General features: G+C 46.4%; 1 long non-coding RNA gene across 1 annotated transcript in view; it reads left to right on the top strand.

The window, feature by feature from the left end:
* Positions 1–6,132: 6,132 nt before the first annotated feature.
* Positions 6,133–22,174, top strand: part of LOC146344608 (uncharacterized) — a 45,451-nt gene continuing 29,409 nt past the window's right edge. The window contains exons 1-3 of the long non-coding RNA XR_014792265.1: positions 6,133–6,274; positions 17,333–17,520; positions 18,925–19,003. This is a non-coding gene — a long non-coding RNA (uncharacterized LOC146344608). The remainder of the gene's footprint in view (positions 6,275–17,332; positions 17,521–18,924; positions 19,004–22,174) is intronic.

The following is a 22,174-nucleotide window of genomic DNA, read 5'->3' as shown; positions in this document are numbered from 1 at the left end:
TTTTGAATAAACCTGCATAGGACCAGGCTATAAACCAGGTGTGCAATTTTAGTTTGTTTTAGCAAAACGTAGGAGCCAGTGAAATTTTCTAGAAGCCAGATTGGAAATGTTGAGGGGTGGATACATTAGCATGCCGTTGAATTGGTGGAATCCTGTTCTTGGTGCATTTCGGTCTGTTTTCCCCATCCCTGAAATTGACTTCCTCTCAGGAAGAGTTTAATTGAGAAGTGTCAGGGCAGCAGTCGACCAGAAAATTATACCCTCTGGCTTGTGAGCCTTCCGTCAATGAGTGCTTACTGACTGGGATAACTCAGTGATGACGGCAAAGAGTTCTGTGCATATACTCACAGACACTCCCCTTGTTACTACTACTATGTTTTTTTCCAGAGCTGAGCCCTCCCGCTGAAAGAGGTTCCAGAACTCCATTCTCTGAAGCCTGGACTCAAATTAAGGCCCACTTCTAGAGAAACCTACTGGACAAAAAGCAGGGCAAATAAATGAAGGAGGAAAGAAAGAAAGAAGAAAATACTGAGTGGAGAAGAGAGGAGTGGGGTGTGTGGGAAGAGGAGGACTTTGATTCTAAGAATGCTGAGTAAAAGAAAGAACAAACACATTTTGGAAAAGGAAATAATGGCACACTGCTATGCAAGTTTGGATGGGGAAAAAAAGCCCTACAACTCCCAGCATTGCTAGCTGGGGAATACTGGGAGTTGTAGAACTTTTTTCTGTTGAAACTTGTACAGGATTGTTCTCAAAAGTGGGGAAGATAAAAACAATTTCTTGCTGGCTCTGTAAGATTTAGCTCATCTTATGTTTAGTATTAATTAGATGTATAATGTGTAATTTATATAAATAATAACACTTTCTTTAAAAAAATGTGGGAAGAGAGGCTGACACAAAGAAGTGTGTTGAAAAGGAAAGATGCTGGAAATGGATTATAAAGGGATGAAAACTGAATGGGAAGAAGAGAACTAAATGGGAAGGAAATGGAGTATGAACAAGGTATATAGAGAAAGTCTGGGATGTGCAGGTCTGATGTGTCCACATTGGAATTTGCAAAGACTCCTATGCATCTGGAGCCGTGGGGGCATTGCTTTGACAATAACAACAAAATTGAAAGCAAATCTAAAAGGATTGTTCCAGCTCAGCTGTATCGCTTGGATCAATTATTGTGATGAGGGCAGCAACAAACGTGTGCTTGTTGCTGCTCTCCATCCAGATCTAAACCCCAACATTATGATCCAGGAGAGAACTCTCAGAAAACATATGAACTTTTTCTAAATGCCGGCTGAACAAGCCCATAAATACCAAGCTGATGCCTTACCAGTTAAAAATAAAATTTGTTCACTTTCTCCCAACATACAGCTCATATCTGGAGGTATCTTGTGCTTGCATGGCCCCTTGCGGATTGGAGACAAGGCTTTCGCCTGTCTTTATTGCCCATAATAGAGATATTTCTGGATTCCGTATTTCTGATGAAAATACCCTCAGCAGTTTTTACAGTCCTGGTAGTGGCCTCTTGTTTATAATATCAAGATTTATTTCTCCTTAAGGAAGATATTGATTTCAGTGTCAGGTTTCTCAGTCCTTCTTGATATTCACCGCAGCAGAATCCAATACCTTATTTAATTCTGAAAGGGAACATGTCTAGATGAAGCGAGAATATGCACATTCATAATACGAGATATATACCTTGAGATTCTACTGTGATGAGAAATCGTCAGATTCTAAGATTTTCATAAGTACGTGAGATTATTTCCCTTTCTTGTGGAACCATGAGGAAGAAATTATTTATTTATTTACTTACAGCATTGTAATCCTGCTCTTCCAAAAAAAAAAGGGGGGGGGTTCTCAGAGAGGCTCACAAAGATTAATATTGAGAAAGCCCCTGCCCTCAGGCTTACAGTCTAAAAGACGTGATACATAAGGCAAAGGGATTGATAGGGAAGAGGGGGGGGGACAGAACTGAGGTGCCGTGCCAGTTCTTCATTTCAAAGTTCTTATTGGTGTTCTTTCTGGCAGGGAAGGGCGAAAACAGCTCCCCCTGGAGATGTTCCTTCTCTGATCGATGTAGGGCCAGTTTGATCTCCCCTTGGCATGACGTTTATTGTGGAAGGCAGGGAGTGTAGCCTCTCAGTGGCCCTTAGTTCTCTGGCTGATGGATAAGGCTAGAGACTACTGCCCCAGTGAACTGCCAGTTGGACCTGTGTGTTCCTTCTAGCAGGGAGGAATGAGGCATCCAGCTGATGTATGAGGCCAGGTTGGTCTTCCTCTTACCCTGACATTCTTCCTGGGGGGCAGGGGGGCATTCTCTCCGAGGTGGGTGCTTTAGGCAGCTGATTTGGCCTGTTAGGAAAGGGCAGCAAATGTTTAGTTAATTCATTTTATTATTATATATGTATTTACTGCCAGGGATGGGGAGAGGTACTTGTTGGACATTCTGCCTCATGCGCCAAAACAACTTGCCTGGCTTTGGGTACTATACACACCATGTCTTGGGTTGGTAAGGGGCCACATTTGCTGCTCTATTTCAGGCAGCAAAATGTCTTGGGTCAGCTCTGGAACATCCTTGCAGACAAGGACTTCAGTATCCACTTTGCTATCAAGTGGATTTATCACAGAGGAGCAAAGGGAGCCCCTCTGGTTAGAGAGGAGGTTCATATGTAGATTGGCCCTCCTGCTGATAAACTTGAGGCAATTATTTGGGGACGCAAGAAATAACTGCTGTATGTTATTTGTTAGTTTGGGTTTTTTGGGGATGTAGACACTACAGATGGTGGGCCCCTGCAACTAAATGTTGAAGTGTCTAGTGCACACTACTGGCTTGACTATAAAACCCTGCCAGTTGCTGTAAGCCAGTGCTAAGATAACTTGTCAGCACTGTTGCTGTAGGATTGATCCCTGGGGTCCTGAAATTCCTCTGAGTTGTTATCTGTGGTACTAAATGTGCATACCTTTTATGAGAATATGGAAGGAATTGCAAGGTAACTTACAATTTAAAGCTACTAAGCTACCACTCTGTCAGGAATGAATCTGAGCATGTGGAGATGTTTGGCAGCTCAGAGTTGGAATGAGAATAGAGGGAGGCACCCTCCCTAGTAAGCCCAGATACTTTCTTCCCAAGAGACTTTCTTCTTGCTGACCTAGACACACAGATGGCCCAGCCTGAAAGGCTCCCCCATTCCTCCACCATGAGAACTCAGTTTTGGAGGAGGAGGAGGGCAACGGGCATGACTTGAGGGATGCTAGGGTCCGTTGTAGAGTGAAGCAGGAAAAGTTAGGGGCAGGGCTCAGACACTCCGCCAGGTTGGCCACTCATGGAAGCCAACATAGGAGGGGGCCACCCTGAGGGAGGGGCATCCCTGCAAAGCAAGTCTGGCTGTGAAGTTCATGCCCAGACTTCTGGCAACTTCTTTAACTTCCACTTTGTCTCCTCCACTGATATTTGTAGATGTGTGGATTAGCTGGTTCTTTTAAAGAAGCTAGTCTTTTACTAATAAAGTAGCATTGGCCTGAAGCTTTGTTTCTTGGAGTGTGTTGATTGCGAAGGCAGAGGACGAAAGAATGTGACACACTCATTGATGTTAGAAGCAAAAGTTATCTTTAATATTTTTCATGCTGTATTCTAGTAATAATAATACACCAGGGCCAGAATCACCTAAGTAATAAACATGTGTGCCCTTAACTCACTGTCCTAACTGATTAAAATTTGTCCCAGTTGATCAAACAACTGAATTTTAGATAATAGACTGTCTACTAAATCGCAGTTTACAGTCTTATGTTATATTCCTTAAGTGGTTTTGTTATTTTCTAATATTCTGGTGGAAGCTAAAGTATATATGGCATCATTTCCCAACAGACCATATTCCGGAGCATTTTCAACAGATCAGAAGTTGTCTGTTTCCTTGTGATAGTAACCTGTGTTGTCAAGAGAGTTTCATGACAGATGTCTATAAAATTATCCATGGTGTGGAGAAAGAGATGTTCCCCCCCCCCTCTGATACTACTACAAGGTAGTATCCATTGGTTATCCAATGAAGCCGAATGATGGGAGATTTAGGAAAGACAAAAGGAAGTTCTTCCTCAAAGAGCACATAGACTATGCCATGGTTTATTTGTTGGGGTAGGCAAACATTTTGGACTATGGGCACATTTGCCAATTTGAAAAACTTTCCTGGGCATCACTCCAAAATGGCTACCATGGGAGTCATGGGTCATTATCCAATGGGGTGCTTATCCCCCCACCGATTCTTTTCCTCCCAGCCGATTCTGTTGCATAAATAATGAGTCCCACCAACTGTGTTGAGCAAGTGGGACCCACCACTTATGCAAGGGAGATTTAGCGCTTCCTAGGGGAAGGCCCCAAATAAGCAGAAACACTCATTTCTGGAAGGAGGCAGGTCGACGGAGCTCCCTTATGCAAGCTCTGCTGACCAGCCTCCTTCCAGAAATGAGCATTTCCACTTGTTTTGGGTTGCCCCATATGCACTAAATCGCCATTGCACAAGTGGTGGGGGCCACTTGTGCAACAGAATCAGTGGGGCACCGGAGAATTGTGGGGGTGGAAGCACTCTACTTAGGGATGTATGGACTGTGTAAAACCTGCTCTGTCTGTGTTTTGCAGATTGTCAGGTCACAGTGTCTTTCTTTCCATTGTCTGCCCACAGATGAATGTGAATATTTCTTTTTTGTCATGCAAAAAAAAAAAAAATGCAAATAATTACTTAAGTATTTACGAAACATCTAGTGTATTGTCCCCATTCCATTCAGCATTTCCTCAGCCGAAACTTATGTATTTTTCTACAGATTTGTATGCATAAATTTCAGGAAAGTAAAAAAATCATCTAAAAGTCCACAGATTCCGCACGGGTTGAGGGGGGCGCTCCACAGCAATTTTCACAGGTTGGATTCTTAGAAATCTGAGCTCATTTTAATCCATCTCGAATTTCTCCAGCATCCCTAACTCTATTAGATTCTGCCCATAGCAAAGGACAAGGACCCTGCCCAAAAGACTGAGTACAGAGCAGACATGGGTTCTGAGCCCCAACACACTGAACAACTCCTTTGAATCCACATTTTTGGCACCAACAGAAACCTATTTCACAACAATCCCAGCTACTGCTAAGAAAATGTGTAATTTTTTTAAGTGGGAGGAGTAGGGCACCTTGGCAGGCACTAAGAATTGTGCCCACATGCTCATTGGTGGCTGTGGGCCACCAACATTGCCTGCCCCTGAATGATGGAAGTCATTATTACAAGATGTGGTGATGGCCACCAACTTAGATTGCTTTAAAAAGGGATTAGATTAATTCATGGAGGATAAAGCTATCAATGGCCACCTGTCATAATTAGAGATGGTAAGAAATTTGTTTTCTTTGCCTATAAATATGAGCTTCCTGAATTTCACACTTTCAAACCAATATGTAAACTGAAACTCAGAGCACAATCTTAGCTAGATGTGTGTTTTTGTCTAGCTGAGGTGGAGTCTGGGGAGGTCTCTGCCGGTTATGGCGTGAGATGGCCTCCCCGATCTCTTCCCCTCCCCAGCTACCACATGCCCTCTTTCCCTTCTTTCCCCTGGCTGTGAGGGAGAGGGGAACTCAGACTCCTGCGTCCAAGGTTGGAGTGTTGATGCCGACCTCAGATCCAGGAATCTGAAATATCCTATGTTGTTCCCTCCTCCCCCTGACCCCCAACAATGTCTAGGAGCCATAGGATTGCTCTCTCAACTATCCTTTGAAAATTGCACTTTTCCGAATTTCTCACTGGAGTTCTCTCATCAAAATATGCACATGAAAATGTGTCTATCAGGGGAAAGTGCATGCAACAACAATGCACGGCTTGTTGACAGTAACATTCAAAATGCTTTCCCCCAAAATGTGCATTAGAAAAATTGCTTGCAAAAAATGTGTAGATTAGGCAACATTACATACAAAAATGGATGTGTTAGGAGAAACATGCCAAACGTGCATACGATTTTTGATGCAAACCTGTACAGAATGAATTCTCGAAGTTCAGGGCAAACTGAATGTAAGACTGGAAAAATGAGACAGGGAACAGGAACTGGAATTGACAGAGTCATCCATCCTGAGTCAGGATGGCTATATATAACTTCCACTATTAAAAGTCGGTATGTCTCTCAATACCAGTTCCTGGGGAACAGCAGCAGGAGAGGGTTATTTTGTTCATGTTCTGCTTGTGGGCTTCTTTCAGGGATCTGGCCATGGTGGGAAATGGATGCTGGAACTCAAAGGCCTTCAGTCTGATCCCGCAGGTACTTTTCTTATGTTCTTATCTTCATTCTGAAAGAATTTGTTTTTCAGACCAAGCAAGCCATGTCTTTTTGCCTGGGGCTGCTTGACCTTTCACTTTTCCCACAGCCATCATTTGTTTGAGGTTCTCCACATCATATCTGCCTTCACTGCCTGCCCCACCTGTGAATACATGCAGTGCGTGAATACAACAGCTATCGTATCCTTGAGTGGCCATGCCATAGAAGAGCATGGGACTGAAGTGTGAGATACGGTGCCCTTGGAATCAGTTTGGTGCAATGTCTGTTCTGGGCCCGCGTTTTGAAGCAATGGTTTATGGACGGCAGTTGGAGGTGACTGAAACGGTTCAAAAATAGATTTTGTAATGTTCACTTGCACAAGTAAGACAGAAATTCTTGGTGTCATGAAGAGCAAAGGCTGCCATAGATTTTCAGTGTGATGTGAGTGCTTTCAATACCCGGGCTCAAACTGAGTAACTACACATTATGTTGATTTTGTAGCTATAGCTGTGCCTAATAGGAACACAGGAAGCTGCCTTATACAGAGGCAGACCACCAACCCAGTAGTGTCAACACTGACTGACACTGGCTCTCCTGGGTTTCGGGCAGGATTCTTTCCTAGTCCTACCTGGGGATGCCGGGGATGATGAAACCGGGGCCTTCTGCATGCAAAGCAGGGGCTCTACCACTGAGCCACATCCCCTCGCTAACTGACAACATGCGCCACATTTAGCTGAACCTGATATTTTTCTTTACCATAGTGTAACTGTGCATGGCCCTGATTTGGATTGGTTCCAGTGTGCACTGGGAGGGGGGGGATTAAACCTTCCCCCTGCCAGTTCTCTTCCCCAAACCCCACCTCAACCCCAGTGGAGATTTTTTTTTCTTTTTTAAAATCCTTGCATAATGGCGGAGGGGGTATTTGGGGGAAGAAAAGTAGGGGGAGGTTTAATCCTCCCCTCCCAGTGTGTGTCAGTCCTGAGCTAAATTGGAGCTGCGCACCATTACACTAAAGTAAAGTAAAATACCAGACTCAGCTACATGCTATGCCAGGGGTAGGCAGCCTTTTGGACCTGTGGGCACTTTTGGAAATGTGAGAAATTGTCCTGGCAACCTTAAAATGGCTGCCATTGGTGGACATGCCTAGTCACAAAGGACAAGTAACCTGCCCAGAGGCATTCATGGGTAATTAAGATGGCAGCAGCTAGAGGCTTAACATAAAATTTGGGAAGAGTAGGCTGTCTGGTGGCACATTGGCAATGTGTAGTTTGATCCCCAGTCTCTGCTGTGAAAACAAATGGTGTATAGCAAAACCACATGTATGTCAAAACCACACTGCGGAGTTTACATACCTCTCTCTTCATGCTGCACTGACTTACGTAAGCACATGTTCTAACAATACCTCCTGGAGATTTTAAATGTGGCATTTAAAAGCTGCCTTGAATCATGTTTTTCAGTAGAAAAGCAAGCTAAAATATTAAAAACAATATAAAGAAATTAAAAATATGAACCTTGGTGAATTTTGATGAAAATCATGAGCATCTGCTACACCCGGAATGTTGGTAGTTGCAGGTCTGTATGTTAGACCACCCACCCTTCGATTTTCTTTCCTAATATATTCCTTGCCAAGCCATCTTAACATCAGAAAAGATCCATTTAATGTGTAATCTTTTCTGGTTAACTGATAAAGGGGAAAAACTATCCTTGATTTGCTTCTGATCATTGCAAATGTCTTTCAGAAGTGCAAATTTTCCCCCAAGGCATCTACCAAATCCATGGCCTTTTCAAAGCGCCCTGTACAGTTTACAGACAAAAGACTGACAATCAGAAATCATGAGCGGTGTTTAAAAATAGGCACTTCGTTTCCTGCTTTTATTCAGTTAGCCTCAACTTATTGCAGTATCAGTTTTAATCAACTGTTTGTCATAGAAATGAATTCTGATAGGCATTTTCTTAACATAGCCTGCCTGCTGCCTTTTTTTCAGGATCAAATTACATGTTACATTAATTGCATAAGGTATAGGTGAGCCTATTCTTTTTTTACTTTACAGTAACTGTGCATGGCCCTGTTTTGGATTGGGACCAGCATGCACTGGGAGGTGAGGATATCTCAAATTTCTAGGGATGTCAAAGAATTTCTCCACGAATCTCCGGGAGGCCGAATGCCAATGCATTCGGCCCCCCGAAATTGGTGGAGAAACGCTCCGCCACCCCCCCGGGATGGGACTTACCTTAAGCGAATGTCCCTGGCGGCGGTGGCTCCCGGCGGTGGTTTGGCGGCGGCGGCGGCCGATCTTCCAACCGGCTGCCGCCGCCACCATTTCCAAGTAAAACAACAACAACAACAACAACAAACATGATAGGCTACGTAAAGATTTACGTAGCCTATCACGGCTAGATTTTCAAAAAACACCATGATAGGCTAGGTAAATGTTTACGTAGCCTATCATGGCTGACTTTGAAAAACAAAAAAGCGCGTATGCAAATGGCCGCGCCCATGGGCGCCGCCATTTGCATTCCTTATTTTGGCATGGGTAGTCTACGTAAATATTTACGTAGACTACGGCGAAAATAAGGGCAATGCTATTTGCGTTGCCCTTATTTTCGCCGTAGTCTATGTAAATGTCTACGTAGACTACACGTGCCCAAATAAGGAACGCAAATGGCGGCACCCATGGGTGCCGCCATTTGCGTATGTGCTTTTTTTTCCCCCCAAAGTCAGCCGTGATAGGCTACGTAAGGATTTACGTAGTCTATCATGGCTGACTGCAGGGACGCAAACGGCAGCGGCTATGGCCGCCGCCATTTGCGTCCTGGCCAGCCAGGAGGATTCGCGGCCGGAGGGACGGGGCGCCTCCCCCCCGGCCAGAATTTCGGCTGGAGGGACGGGGTGCCTCCCCCCCCAGCCAGAATTTTGGTGGGGAGGGATGGGGCGCCTCCCCGCCACCGCGAAGCAAGCTGCGGGACCAGGTAAGGGACTTTCATCCATCCCTAGTAACTGGCAGTACTTCCAGAGCAAAGGAAGGGGGGGGCGGAATTGACAAGTTGTTTGACAAGCAGGGGATAGGGCACTGCTGGGCTCAAAGAAGTAATATGTGGAGAGGATGAAACTGACAAGGATATTGACAAGAGAGGAATATGCCTCTGTGGGGCATATGTTGCCTCTGCAGGGCAACATAGCAAACAGGGAGACCTGCAATCATACACAGTTGCACATGAGTGCACTTAAAAAAATACTTTAAAATAACAACAACATTTCGGCACATTTCAAGATTTAATTTAATTTAATTTAAAAAATTAAAACTTTGTGAAAATTACAATTGGTACAAATACCGGAACCTGGAGGGAAAATGTGCAAATTTTCCCATAAGAAAAAAAATCCAATGCAGTCCATTTACCAGGCCATAAACACTGTGGAAATCCATCAAGCTTAAATGGAACAGATTTCCCAGTGGCTGTCAGGGGTGTTTCTGAGCGCAGGGAGTGGGACAGCAGTTCAGATTCTGAAGTAGAACTAGGGATGTACGAAAGTCACTTACCTTTTTGTGGATTCTGTTCATGGTGGTGGGGGAGGTGCTCCGTCCCTCCAGCCAGAATCCTCGACAGGGGGGAGGCGATCCGGTCCTCTCCCCCGGAATCCTCGACGGCTGGCTCCAGGCCGTCCGCAGCCGGATTTCCGGCCATGGACGGGCTGCTGTGGACACAAGTGGTGGCCGCCATTTGCGTCCACCCAGGCAGCCATGATAGGCTACATAAGAATTTACGTAGCCTATCACAGCTAACCAAAAAACCCCCCAAAACAAACCCCAGCATACGCAAATGGCGGCGCCTACGGCAGCCGCCATTTGCGTTCCCTATTTTTCGCCGATTTATCTTATGTAAATATTTCCATGGCCTCACCCGGCCAGAATTTCGGGGGGAGGGACGGAGCGCCTTCCCCCCACCACGAATCAACTTTCGGGTTCAGGTAAGGGACTTTCGTACATCCCTAGTGTTTTCCCAGGCTAGTCCAGACATGACTAGGCTGGCTTCTTAGGTTAGAAATGTCCAGCTGGCTGAGGAAGAGGGTCCCTCTTCACACACACACACCCGTGAGAGACAGTGAACAGGAGGAGGCGGGGTTTGGGGAGTCTGACCTAATAGATGCCAGACGCAGGTGTAGGGCAAAGAGAGAGAAGGTGGGGTGGAAATTAGACGGTCTACTGGATTGGCCTTTAGGGGTGTATGGATTCCCCACCGTCTGTTCCAGTGGGGAATCCGGGGCAGGGGAGGCGATCCATTCCTCTCCCCCAGAATCCTCCAGAGCGGTTCTGCTCTGCTCGGATTCTGGGGGGGGGAACTGGCTTGGGGGCGCTTACCTTCCCTCCTGCCAGCCAGAGCCATTCGCCTCCTCCCTGTCCCTGCCAATTGCCATGTCTTAAAAAAAAAAAAATAAATAATTGGGGGGATGTACCCGTAGACTGATACGCAAATAGAGTCATGAATCTTGCGTATAAGTCTATGTGTCCATAGGCTTATACGCAAGATTCACCTAGGGGTGTACAAACCCCACCTTCCTGGCTCCGCTGGGGGTCCATGGGGGGGAGGAGATCTGGTCCCCCCCCCCGGAATCCTCCCTGGCTGGCTCCACTCTGCAGTGAGTCTGCGGAGCTGCTGGCCGGGGCTGGCCGCTGCCGGACTTCTGATGCAAATGGCATCCGGTGTAGCAGATGCCATTTGTGTCCCTTTGCCTTACCGTGATAGGCTACATAAATCTTTACGTAGCCTATCATGGTAAAGAGCAGGGATGCAAATGGCATCCGCTATGCTGGACTTTATTTGTGTCTAGGGATGGCGAATTTCTCCCCGAATCTTTGAGGGCCGAGCGCCAATGCATTCGGCCCCCCAAAATTGGCGGTGAAATTCTCCACCCCCGCCCCCCAGGATGGCAAATGTCCCTCCCGGCGGTGGGTCCCGGCGGCGGTTCGTTGGCCTTTTGTCGGGGGCGGGAGCGGCAGCCGGTCTTCCGACCGGCTGCCGCCGCTGCCGCCATTACAAAGTAAAGTGTAAAAAACAAACAAACCCTGTGATAGGCTACGTAACGATTAACTTAGCCTATCACGGCTGCATTTCCAAAGTCAACTGTGACAGACTATGTAACGATTAACGTAGCCTATCGCGGCTGACTTTGGAAATCTAGCCTTGATAGGCTACGTTAATCGTTACGTAGCCTATCACGGTTTTTTTTTTACACTTTTTGTTTCGCGGCTGGGGAGACGGGGCGCTTCTCCCCGGCCTGAATTTCGGCCGGGCGAGGCGGGGCGCCTCCCCCCCAGGCCTGAATTTCAGCCGGGCGAGGTGGGACGCCTCCCCCCCTCGCCTGAACTTCAGGGGGAGAAGCGAAGCGCCTCCCCCCTACCGTGAAGCACCCCTGCGAAAAGGTAAGTGACTTTCGTACATCCCTATTTGTGTCCAAAGACCGCTGCGGATGGACCCGGCCGGACCTGGACCCGGTGGTGCCAGGTAGGATCCAGCCAGGTTGGACTTCGCAGGGTGGTGGGGTGGGGTGGTCCGTTCCACCACAGACTCCAGGGGAGGGGCCGATTCTAAGAATCCAACACCCCCCCAGAGTCTGTGACAGAATTCTCTGCCATCCCTATTTTCACCGCTCTATTTTGCGTATAAGTCTATGGGCACATCCTGCTGATTGTATGTGCCCATAGACGTATACGCAAAATAGAATGGTGAATCTTTGTATAAGCCTATGGACACATAGACTTATATGCAAGATTCTCGATTCTATTTGCATATAAGTCTATGGGCACATCCTCCCGATTGCTTTTTTTAAAAAAAAAGACATGGCAATTGGCAGGGACAGGGAGGAGGCAAATAGCTCTGGTTGGCAAGAAGCAGCTGAGTGCTGTTCCACCTCCAGTCCTCCTGGAGCAGAGGTGAGTGGTCCCGATCCGCTGCGGATTCCTGAGGCTGGATTTGAATCCGCAGCGGATTTCTCTGACATCCCTATTGGCCTTGCATGAAAAGCTGTGCTGAGAGGCCTCACGAGAGAGAGGGACCTACCACTCTTAAGTTAGGCTAGTGAGACCGCCTTCCTCTTCAAATGGCGGGCAACTCTCGTAACTTCCTTTTGAATCCCCTGAAGGCATTTCTTTGTAGACTGAGAGTCACTGAGACTTTGCATCCGTATGACCCTGTGAAGTAATGGATTAAAAGTTGTAGACTGAAGCCTCTTGTCTGTGTTTGTTTTTGGCATTGAAATAAAGTGGGGGCTAAAGGAATCCTGACAGCATCACACATCCCTATGTTAAAGGCACTGTGAGGAGTACCTTTAACCAGAGGAGAGGACCTTTCTCTCTGTATTCCATGTAGGTCAGAGGATGTTTCACGATGTTTCCTAACACCTTCCTCTGAAGTTCTTTAAAAGCGCTCACTCTACTGTAGGGGTGCACGAAAGTCACTTACCTGGTCTCGCAGCTTTTCATGGTGGGGGGGAGGCGCTTCGCTGCTCTCCCCATGAAGTTCAGGCCGGGGGGGAGGCTTCCCACCTCACCTGGCCGAAATTCAGGCCGGGGAGGAGGCGCCTCGCCTCGCCTGGCCACGAAATTAAAAGTTAAAAAAAAAAACGCCCCCGTGATAGGCTACGTGACGATTAACGTAGCCTATCACGGCTAGATCTGCAAAGTCAGCCATGATAGGCTACGTAAATCGTCACGTCGCCTATCACGGGTGACTTAAAAAAAAAAAAAAGCGCGTACGCAAATGGCGGCCCCCATAGGGAGCCGCCATTCGCGTTCCTTATTTGGTCGCTGTAGTCTATGTAAATCTTTACGTAGACTATGGCGAAAATAAGGGCAACGCAAATAGCATTGCCCTTATTTTCGCCGTAGTCTACGTAATCTTTACGTAGACTACAGTGACCAAATAAGGAACGTGAATGGCGGCTCCCTATGGGGGCCGCCATTATCCGTATGCGCTTTTTTTTTTTAAGTCACCCGTGATAGGCTACGTGATGATTTACGTAGCCTATCACGGCTGACTTTGCAAATCTAGCTGTGATAGGCTACGTTAATCGTCACGTAGCCTATCACGGGGGCATTTTTTTTTCTTTTATTGGAATGGCGGCGGTGGCAGCCGGTCAAAAGACCTGCTGCTGCTCCCGCCCCAGACGACCCGACGAACCGCCAGCCGGACCCGCCGCCAGGAGGGACATTCGGGAAAGGTAAGTCCCGTCCCGGGGGGGGTGCGGGGTGCGGGGGGGGTGCGGAGAATTTCTCCCCAAAACTTGTTCGGGGGGCCGAACATGTTGGCGCTCGGCCCCCCGAAGTTTCGGGGAGAAATTCTCCGCCATCCCTACTCTACTGTTGCTACAACTACCTACCTCACTTTCTTGTTGGTCGTAGAGTAATTGTTTTGATAATGATGTAGTTTCATTATGGATTTGTAACTATGAAATAGTTACAGCTTGAAAGGTTGTCACAGAGAGGAAGGCCTGGATCTCTTCTTGATCATCCCAGAGTGCAGGACAGGGAATAATGGGCTCAAGTTACAGGAAGCCAGATTCTGGCTGAACATCAGGAAAAACTTCCCGTTAGAGCAATACAACAATGGAACCAGTTACCTAGGGAGGTAGTGGGCTCTCCCATGCTGGAGACATTCAAGATGAAGCTGGACAGCCATCTGTCAGGGATGCTTTGACTTGGATTCCTGCATTGAGCAGGGGGTTGGACTCGATGGTCTTATAGCCCCTTCCAACCCTACTATTCTATGATTCTATGAAATTATTTTGAGTTGGAACCTATATGGATAAGAATGTTTGTTTTCATCATGCTTTTTTCCGAACCACTTTGAGTACAGAAAAGTGGTATACAAATAAACTTATGATGACTAAGTGACTAAGGAATAAGACCAGGTTGTCTGAAGGAGCATCTCCTTCCATATTGACCTACCCAGATGAAGGCTCATCGACTAAGGCCATTTTCCAGGTACTTTCAGTTTCACCAAATGAGGTGAAATGGATGGCTTCAAGAGAGAAGGCCTTTTCAGTAGTAGTGCTCATCTGTTGAATGTCCTTCCCAAAGAATCTCATCTGGCACCTACAGCATGGTCTTTGTGGCTTCAGTATCAGTATGCCTATGTGACCATTTGCTGGGGAACATGGGTGGGAGGGTGCTGATACTCTCATGTCCTGCTTGTGTATTCCTGGTTAACAGCTGGTTGGCCACTTGTGTGAACAGAATGCTGGACTAGCTGGACCCTTGGTCTGATCCAGCATGGCTCTTCTTATGTTCTTATGTGCCAGGTGAAGATCTTTTTGATTTCCTAGGCATTTTAAAAACCACTTTTAGATCTTTACACTGTTTATCCCTGCTAAATATTTTACTTACGTGCAGCTGGTGGTTTTATCTTTCTTTTATCTAACTTATTTTGTTATTGTAGCTTTATTGTTTTTAATTTGTACACCACCCAGAGAAAACTTAGGTTAATGGAGGGAGGAGGTTTCAAAGTGCAATAAATACATAATAGGTTGGCAACCTTGGAAATCAGAGGGATCATTGCCCATTAGACTCAACACTGCATGCTGTTGCTGTCCTGAGGCAAGATAGGAATCATAAATGATTCATTAATTGGTCCTCACATTTGACATTCACATCTGATTAAATAACATTCTGATTTTGAATTTTTTAACAGCCTCCTCCCCCTCTCCCTGGCAATTATTAACTTAACATCTTCTTGTCTGTCTTACGTTTACTTTTCAGGGAACACTTTCCAAATCAACTTGTCTGTCAGGGAACCCCTGCACACTGCAGAGGATTTTGAGACATATTTTAGGCACATGATCAGTTCATATGGAGCATTGGCTGGGCTTCATTATCACTCCATGTCAACTGTCCTCAACCTGGTGCCCTCCAGATGTGTTGCACTACAACAGCCGGGGGGGGGGTTCTGGCTGGGGGATTCTGGGAACCATAATCCAACACATCTCGAAAGCACCAGGTTGGGGAAGGCTGCTCCATATAAAATGAGCATACCCTATTGAACACAAAGACTCCCCCCCCCCCATCACTACTCATCCCAGGTTTGGAAATGGCAGTGATTTTTTTTTCCGGGATAGTTCATCCACCATTACTGTTTTTATCACGGAGGGATCCTGCTCTGACAAGCTTCCACACACCACCAGATTCCTTGGGATACAGTTGGAAAAACAAACAACCTCCACCCCACCCCACCCTGCCCCTGTACTACCTCATTTCTCTAGAATTTCTGTTGCACTGCACTGGGAAGATGATGGTGGTGCCACAGTTTAGAATCTAAAGTTCTATAGGCAAGGCTTATTTGGTTAAGAAGTAGAAGAAATAGCAACGTAACTGCTTAGAGGTATTTTTAAACATGGCGGAGATTATATATATATATATATATATATATATATATATATATATTCAACAACAACAACAACAACAAAAATAATAACCTGGTTCAGCTTTTGTCTGATAGTAGTCCATGATGGTTTTCTGTAAGTGTACATTATTTGTTTACCGTACCTGTTGTTGTTGTTTTGCTATACTGGAAAGGTTATGGTTGGGAGAAGGAAGCATGAGATGTAAAGGAAGTAGCTTAGATTCATGTATTCAACACTGTATACTTGGGAGAACATTAGGTATAAGCTTGGTTTTGATGGTCAGGTAGGAGAGTGATTTCCATATGGCAGGCGGTACACCAGTGAATCATGGACGCCTCTGGGATCACCACAAGCAGTGGACATTTCTGGTTAGCATGAGTCAAAGGGCCATGGCATTTTCAATTTAATTTCTGAGTGTCCGCATTAGGTCCAGTGCTCTGTCCTAGTGGCCAAACAATATTCTTATTAGAAGAGAAGGTGAATGAGACTTATAGGTATTGAAGGATTATTGTAGATGGAGGAAAAGGAAGTTGGGACAGAGGACTGGGAGAAGAAACAGGAGTGAATGGAAATTCTTTTTAAGGTCTTTCCTAGGTCCTTCTAGTCTCATACTTAGGAATGGACAGCTGCTCCCACCATCTGAGTTCTTCAGGCACCCACCCAGCCCCTGCCTGCGCTCACATGCCCCTGGACCTGTGCTCGATCTCCCCACCATGTTTGCTGAAGCACCTACACTCACCTGGGCCCTGTCCTCCGGCGTCGCCTTCGCCATTTTGCAAAAAAAACATGGCGATCACAAACATGCGCACTTAGAGCTGTACACAAAATGGCACCGTGAGTCGCCCACCAATGCAAGATTACAGGTGGAAATGGGCTATTTACGCTTGTAGTCTTGCATATATGAGCAATTCACAGTGCCATTTTGCATATAGCTCTATGTGCGCATATTTGCAATCACCATGTTTTTCGTAAAATGGCGATCATGATGCTGGAGGACGGGGCCCAGGTGAGTGCAGATGGCTCAGCAAGCACAGTGTGTGTGTGTGTGTGTGTGGGCGAACAGGGGCAGGGGCTCAGCAGGAATGGCTTAGGGGTGCGGGTGGGGGGGAGTCCGCTGGACTCCTGGACCAAATTGGGTGGCTGCACCATCCCTACTCATGCTATTACTACTATTGCTACTTAATGATAATTTGCATTTATATAGCAGACGTTTTCAGAAGCACTTCACATTAGGGATGTCAGAGAATTCCGCCATGGATCTCGGTGAGGCCAAATGCCAGTGCATTCGGCCCCTCAAAATCCGTGGAGGAACAAAGCCCCCTGCCCCCCCCCCCGCGAAAGGCCCGCGAAATGGGACACTTACCTGGTGCCGTTTGCGCTGCTTTGCGAATGGCGGCCACATCCGTGGCCACCATTCGCTTCCCTATTTTTGCCATGATAGGCTACATAAATACTTACGTAGCCTATCACGGTTAATGCAGGGATGCCATTTGCATCCCTGCAGAGGCCATGATAGGCTATGTAAATATTTACATAGCCTATCATGGCAAAAAAAGGGAACGCAAATGGTGGCCGAAAGACAGGGGCGCAAATGGTGTAGCGGCCGCCATTTGCTTCCCTGTTTTTTTGCTGTGATAGGCTACGTAAATATTTATTTGCGTCCGCAGCAGGCTGTCTGTGGCCAGAAGTCCGGCTGTGGACGGCCCTGGCCAGCTGCTCTGTGGAGCTGCCGTGGAGCAGAGCCGGCCGGGCAGGATTCCGGGGGGAGGACCGGATCACCTCCCCCCCATCGAGGATTCCAAGGGGAGGGATGGGGTGCCTCCCCCCCCCCAGCAGATTCCCCGACTGGAACCAGGTAAGTGATTTGTACATCCCTACTTTCAGGTTCTGAAGCCTAGCAGTGCAACCATGGTTGCTAGAAACCTACTTTTTAAAAAATAATAATTGAGGTCCAGTTGTCACAATTTTGATGAATGTACAAAGATGTTACTCTAAAAATAAAATGCTGTGTGATTTGCAGGAAAATGAGAGTACCTTGTTTTCTTACAAAAGCAAAAACAGTTTTCTTACAAAAGAAAGAGCTTCGAAACAGTAGAAATGACCTATACATAGGGATACTCAGGGGAGTCTGGGAAGGGGATGGAGTCCAGCAGACCCCATGCTCAGCTTCCTGGAGTCAAGCCTGTGGACTGCTGCATTTGCCTGACTCAGTCTCCTCCAAATCGGGTAAGTGCACTGGTCCCCTCTGGTGTGCCAAGAGGCCATTTTGCACCCCCCAAAACAACAACAACAACGGTGGCTCGGGTTTTTTGTAAATGTAATGTCGCTTAAATGGAGGCTGTAAAGGGGCCATTTATGCAACATTACAGGCGTAAATTGTCCATTTACACCTGTAATGTTGCATAAATGGCCACTTTACAGCTGCCACTTACACAACATTACGTTTAACAAAAAAACTGAGCCACCATTTCTTCACAAAATGGCAGCTCAGCGAGGGATTGGGCAGCTGTGCGCTATTTCCCAGGCATCCACGGACCATGTGGCAGGTCTTATGGTGCGTCAGACAGGAGTGGCTGGCCAGCAGGGGTCTGGCGATTGGCATGCAGCAAGGATGAAGGCGACTCTGTCCATCCCTACCGATACATTTACAAATTTCACACACAAATGGGGTGTCAGGTGATTGAGGACTGTGCCATTTCTGTGCCATAGCAGTTCATGCTCCTTCTTTGTAATGGGTTGGATCTCGATTTAGGCGCAAGCAACTGGAGCGACAGAAGTAGACTTCCCTGCCTCCTCCTATCCACTACAGCCCCTCTAGTCAGGGGGCCCTGCCGAATGGGGTGAGCTGTGGGGTGAGGAAAGGGGGATTACCAAAATTGGGCACAGGTACCTTCCATGAGTAGAGCCTTTCCATCAGTGGAAGGCAGATTCTGGATCTAACCCAGTATGTTTCTAATACTTGAAACAGGGTATTTCTCCCATAGCCCCATATGTTCCTGGCTTAATGTATTTCAACTGCAGTGTGGAAAAACAAACCTGTACTTGTCATCAGGATTTTTAAACCATGCATGTCATACTGTGTTGCATCAAGCTCTCCATACTGCATCGGGTCAGATTTAACGTGACATACCATCATTACTGCCAACAATTGTGCAACCACGGCAATGAACTGTAGAAACTCCCAAGATTTAAGATGCTACTTAAGCCCAAGGTTTTACAATGAAATTTTAATGGAATGGATATTTTCACATTATTGCAGAATGTACATTTTTAAAGACCCAGCTGCACCAAATGAGCCAAGTGGATGCTTTCAGAAGAGCTCTACCAGATCACAACTTGTATGTATAATTTCTATGGGCTAATAATTTCTATGGGCTAATAATAATGCTCTACATGCATAAAGCACTTTAGAGTTTTCAAAGTGTTCACAGAAATGATGTTGTTGTAATCCTCACAACAACCCGGTTGGGATGATTACCTTCATACGGCAGATCGGAGGCTGAGGCTGAAACAGTGGCTTACCTAAGAACACCTAATGAGTCCGTGGCAGTGGTGAGGGTTGAACCAGGAACTTCCCATTGGTTACTTTCATAGCTTAGTTTCTTGGTCACTAAGCTTATTTAAACTTTGAGTGCTGGATCCAGATTTATGCTGGATCAACTATGCTGAGAGAAGTGGAATTCCCTGCACTGTCCTTCCCATGGCAGCCCCTCCAGCCCCCTGAAAATGCTACACAGAGAGTCAGGAGACCCTGCTAAATGGCATGAACCAATCAGGTGGAGGGACCTTCTGCAAGCAGGGCCGTTCCTCTTGTGGAAAGACCCTTTTCCTTATGGAAGACAGATCCTGGATCCAACCCTGGATGACTCTGAGTTCCACTACTATGCTAGCAATGATGTGTGAACTGTGGTTTCTTGCTTAGTTACTTAGAAAACTAACCTGTGTGGAAGTGAGTCCTCCATTGCCTGTTACCTCCTCCACCTTTCCCAAGATAAGGCCTTTCCCCTTGGGGAAACGTATTGTTAGAAAACTAACTTGTTAGTTTTGTATCGTATACATATTGTATATTTTTTTGTATTGTATGTATTTGCATTGTATGTATTGTATTGTATTGTATGTATGTATTGTATATGTATTGTATACATATTGTATTGCGTACATATTGTATACAATATGTATTGTATACATATTGTATTGTATACATATTGTATTGTATACATATTGTATTGTATACATATTGTAAATGTATTGTTAGAAAACTAACCTGTGTGGAAGTGAGTCCTCCACTACCTGTTACCCCCTCTACCTTTCCCAAGATAAGGCCTTTCCCTTTGGGGAAATGTATTGGGGGGGACTGGCTGAGAGAGTGGAACAGTGGCAGAGGCAGGGTACCAGCCCCATTGTAAGTTGGGTCCAGCTCAATTGGGGCTGGACTGACTTGAACATTTTGAGGAGGGAGAATTTACATTTTGAGCTCCCCATCCCCTTTGGATCTTGTACCATCTCTAATAATCATTTCCACTCATTTGCCTAAGACAGAAATTAGGGTACCATGTCTGTGTTTCCAGACTCTCCTCTGTTCCCCCCCTTTTTAAAATGGTGTTTCATTCACTACTTTACTGTGGTAAGGAGGCCTATCTTAGTGACATGTTGTATATTTTTGTTAGTTCAACAAGTTTACATTTTAGAACCTGTCCAGTCTATGTCGTTTGGATCCAGCTGCCTGTATATTTGCCAGTTCACCTTGGAAAAGTGTCTCTTGTCAGCTCCGTTTGACTTCATTCTTCAGATGCCGGCCATTCCCTGGGAGTTATGGGACTCTCCTACCCAATTGGCTCCCCACTGGGAGTGATGGGACAGATCCATACAACCGACCTTCACTGCATGGGCAAGCATGCAAAGTGGCTCCCATGTGGCTGTATGTGCATGTGAAGGGCATCTCAGACCTAAGAGAGAGGTAATGAGGGTAGGGGAGGCAATCACATCAGCATTGGGGGCTGGTGTGAAGGAGAGCGAGAACATAAGAGACACTAATGTACATGCATGCTACTAATTATTTATACTACATCACATGAAAAATTTAACACATTTGTTCACCATGAGTGCACAATTCACTATACTCGGCTATTTGAAGCCAACCCCTTTTTACCTTTAACAGTCCTCTTCATAAAAGCTATATTCAGACATTTGAAGGAGTCCCAAACCAGCTTAACGAGCTTTGTCAGTTGGGTCTTAAACAAGGTCAGAGCTGCAGGCTTTGTTTCTGTAACCACCTGCATGTAAAATACAATTGCTTAGTTAAAAAAGGCCTAAAAGCACAGCATGGACAGCCAGTAGCTCACATCCAGGTAGGGATGCTGGAGAATTCCGCCGCGGACTCAAATGAGCTGGATTCCAAAGAATCCGACCTCTGGAGTCCTCGGAGAAGCAGCTGCATTTACCTCCAGGTCTGGAGGAGGTCACGCAGGGCAGCTCTCTGGCTCCCTATACAATGTGATACTCTAATGGCAGCTGCCATTAGTTTATCGCAGGAAAGTTACAGCTGTAAATGGCACGTTGTATGCCATATGCAGCCGTAAAGCACTTACTTTGACCTAAATATAGCAGTAAACAGCTGTAATTTAGATCAAAGTCAGTGCTTTACAGCCAGAAATGGTGTAAAATGCACTATTTACAGCTGTATTTTTCCTGCGATAGGTTAATGGCAGCCGCCATTAGGGTTTCGCATTTTATAGGGAGCCCGAGAGCCACTCTGCCAACTCCTCCAGACATGGCTGGGCTCCAGAGGACTCCATGGGGCCCTGAGGGGCCTGAATTGCCCCTCCATGGACCCAACAGTGGGGGGTTCATACATCCCTACATCCAGCTACAGCTGCATGCAATAACTAGGAACCGCAGATGGACATCTAAGATGTTTCTATGCAGTTCCCCAGGGTCTATGTGAGAATCATTATGCAAATCCAGATGTGCATCCATTTGTGCATTTGTATCGACTGCACAAATAGATTTGTTTGTGAGGCTGAAATTAGGGATCTGCGAATCCTCTGAAATGCTGCCCCTGCTAACCCCCCCACCATGGACCTGTGCTCATGGCCCCAGGAGCTTGGCGAGTCACCCACACTCACCCCGGGCCTGTCCGGCGAGTGCCTGTCATTCTGCAGCCTTTTTTAACCAAAAAAGGGAGCTTTAAAAATGCGCACATTTAAATATGTGCAGTTTCTTTTAGCTCCCTTTTTTTCATAAAAAAAGCAAGTCAGCAAAATGGCTGGTGCTTGCTGGATGGGGCCCAGGTGAGTGTGGGGAGCGTCTGGGAGGGTGGCTGCAATGGGGTGCCACCTCATCTTCCTCCTGCCTTGTTGGCTGTCAAAGACAGCTGCCCGAGCAGCAGCAGGAGGAGGTGTGGGGCACATCCCAGCTCACCCCAGCCACAAGCCGTCTCTTGCTCACGAGCAGGAGACAGCTACTGGACAGGGCACCACCTCTTCTTCCTCCTGCCTGGTTGCCTGTCA

The sequence above is a fragment of the Heloderma suspectum genome, chromosome 5 (assembly GCF_057233095.1).
Source record: "Heloderma suspectum isolate Gila_16-S chromosome 5, 16-S_ref, whole genome shotgun sequence".
Taxonomy (NCBI): domain Eukaryota; kingdom Metazoa; phylum Chordata; class Lepidosauria; order Squamata; family Helodermatidae; genus Heloderma; species Heloderma suspectum.
The sequence above is the reverse complement of the archived record's forward strand: the minus strand, read 5'-3'. Positions and strand labels throughout refer to the sequence as shown.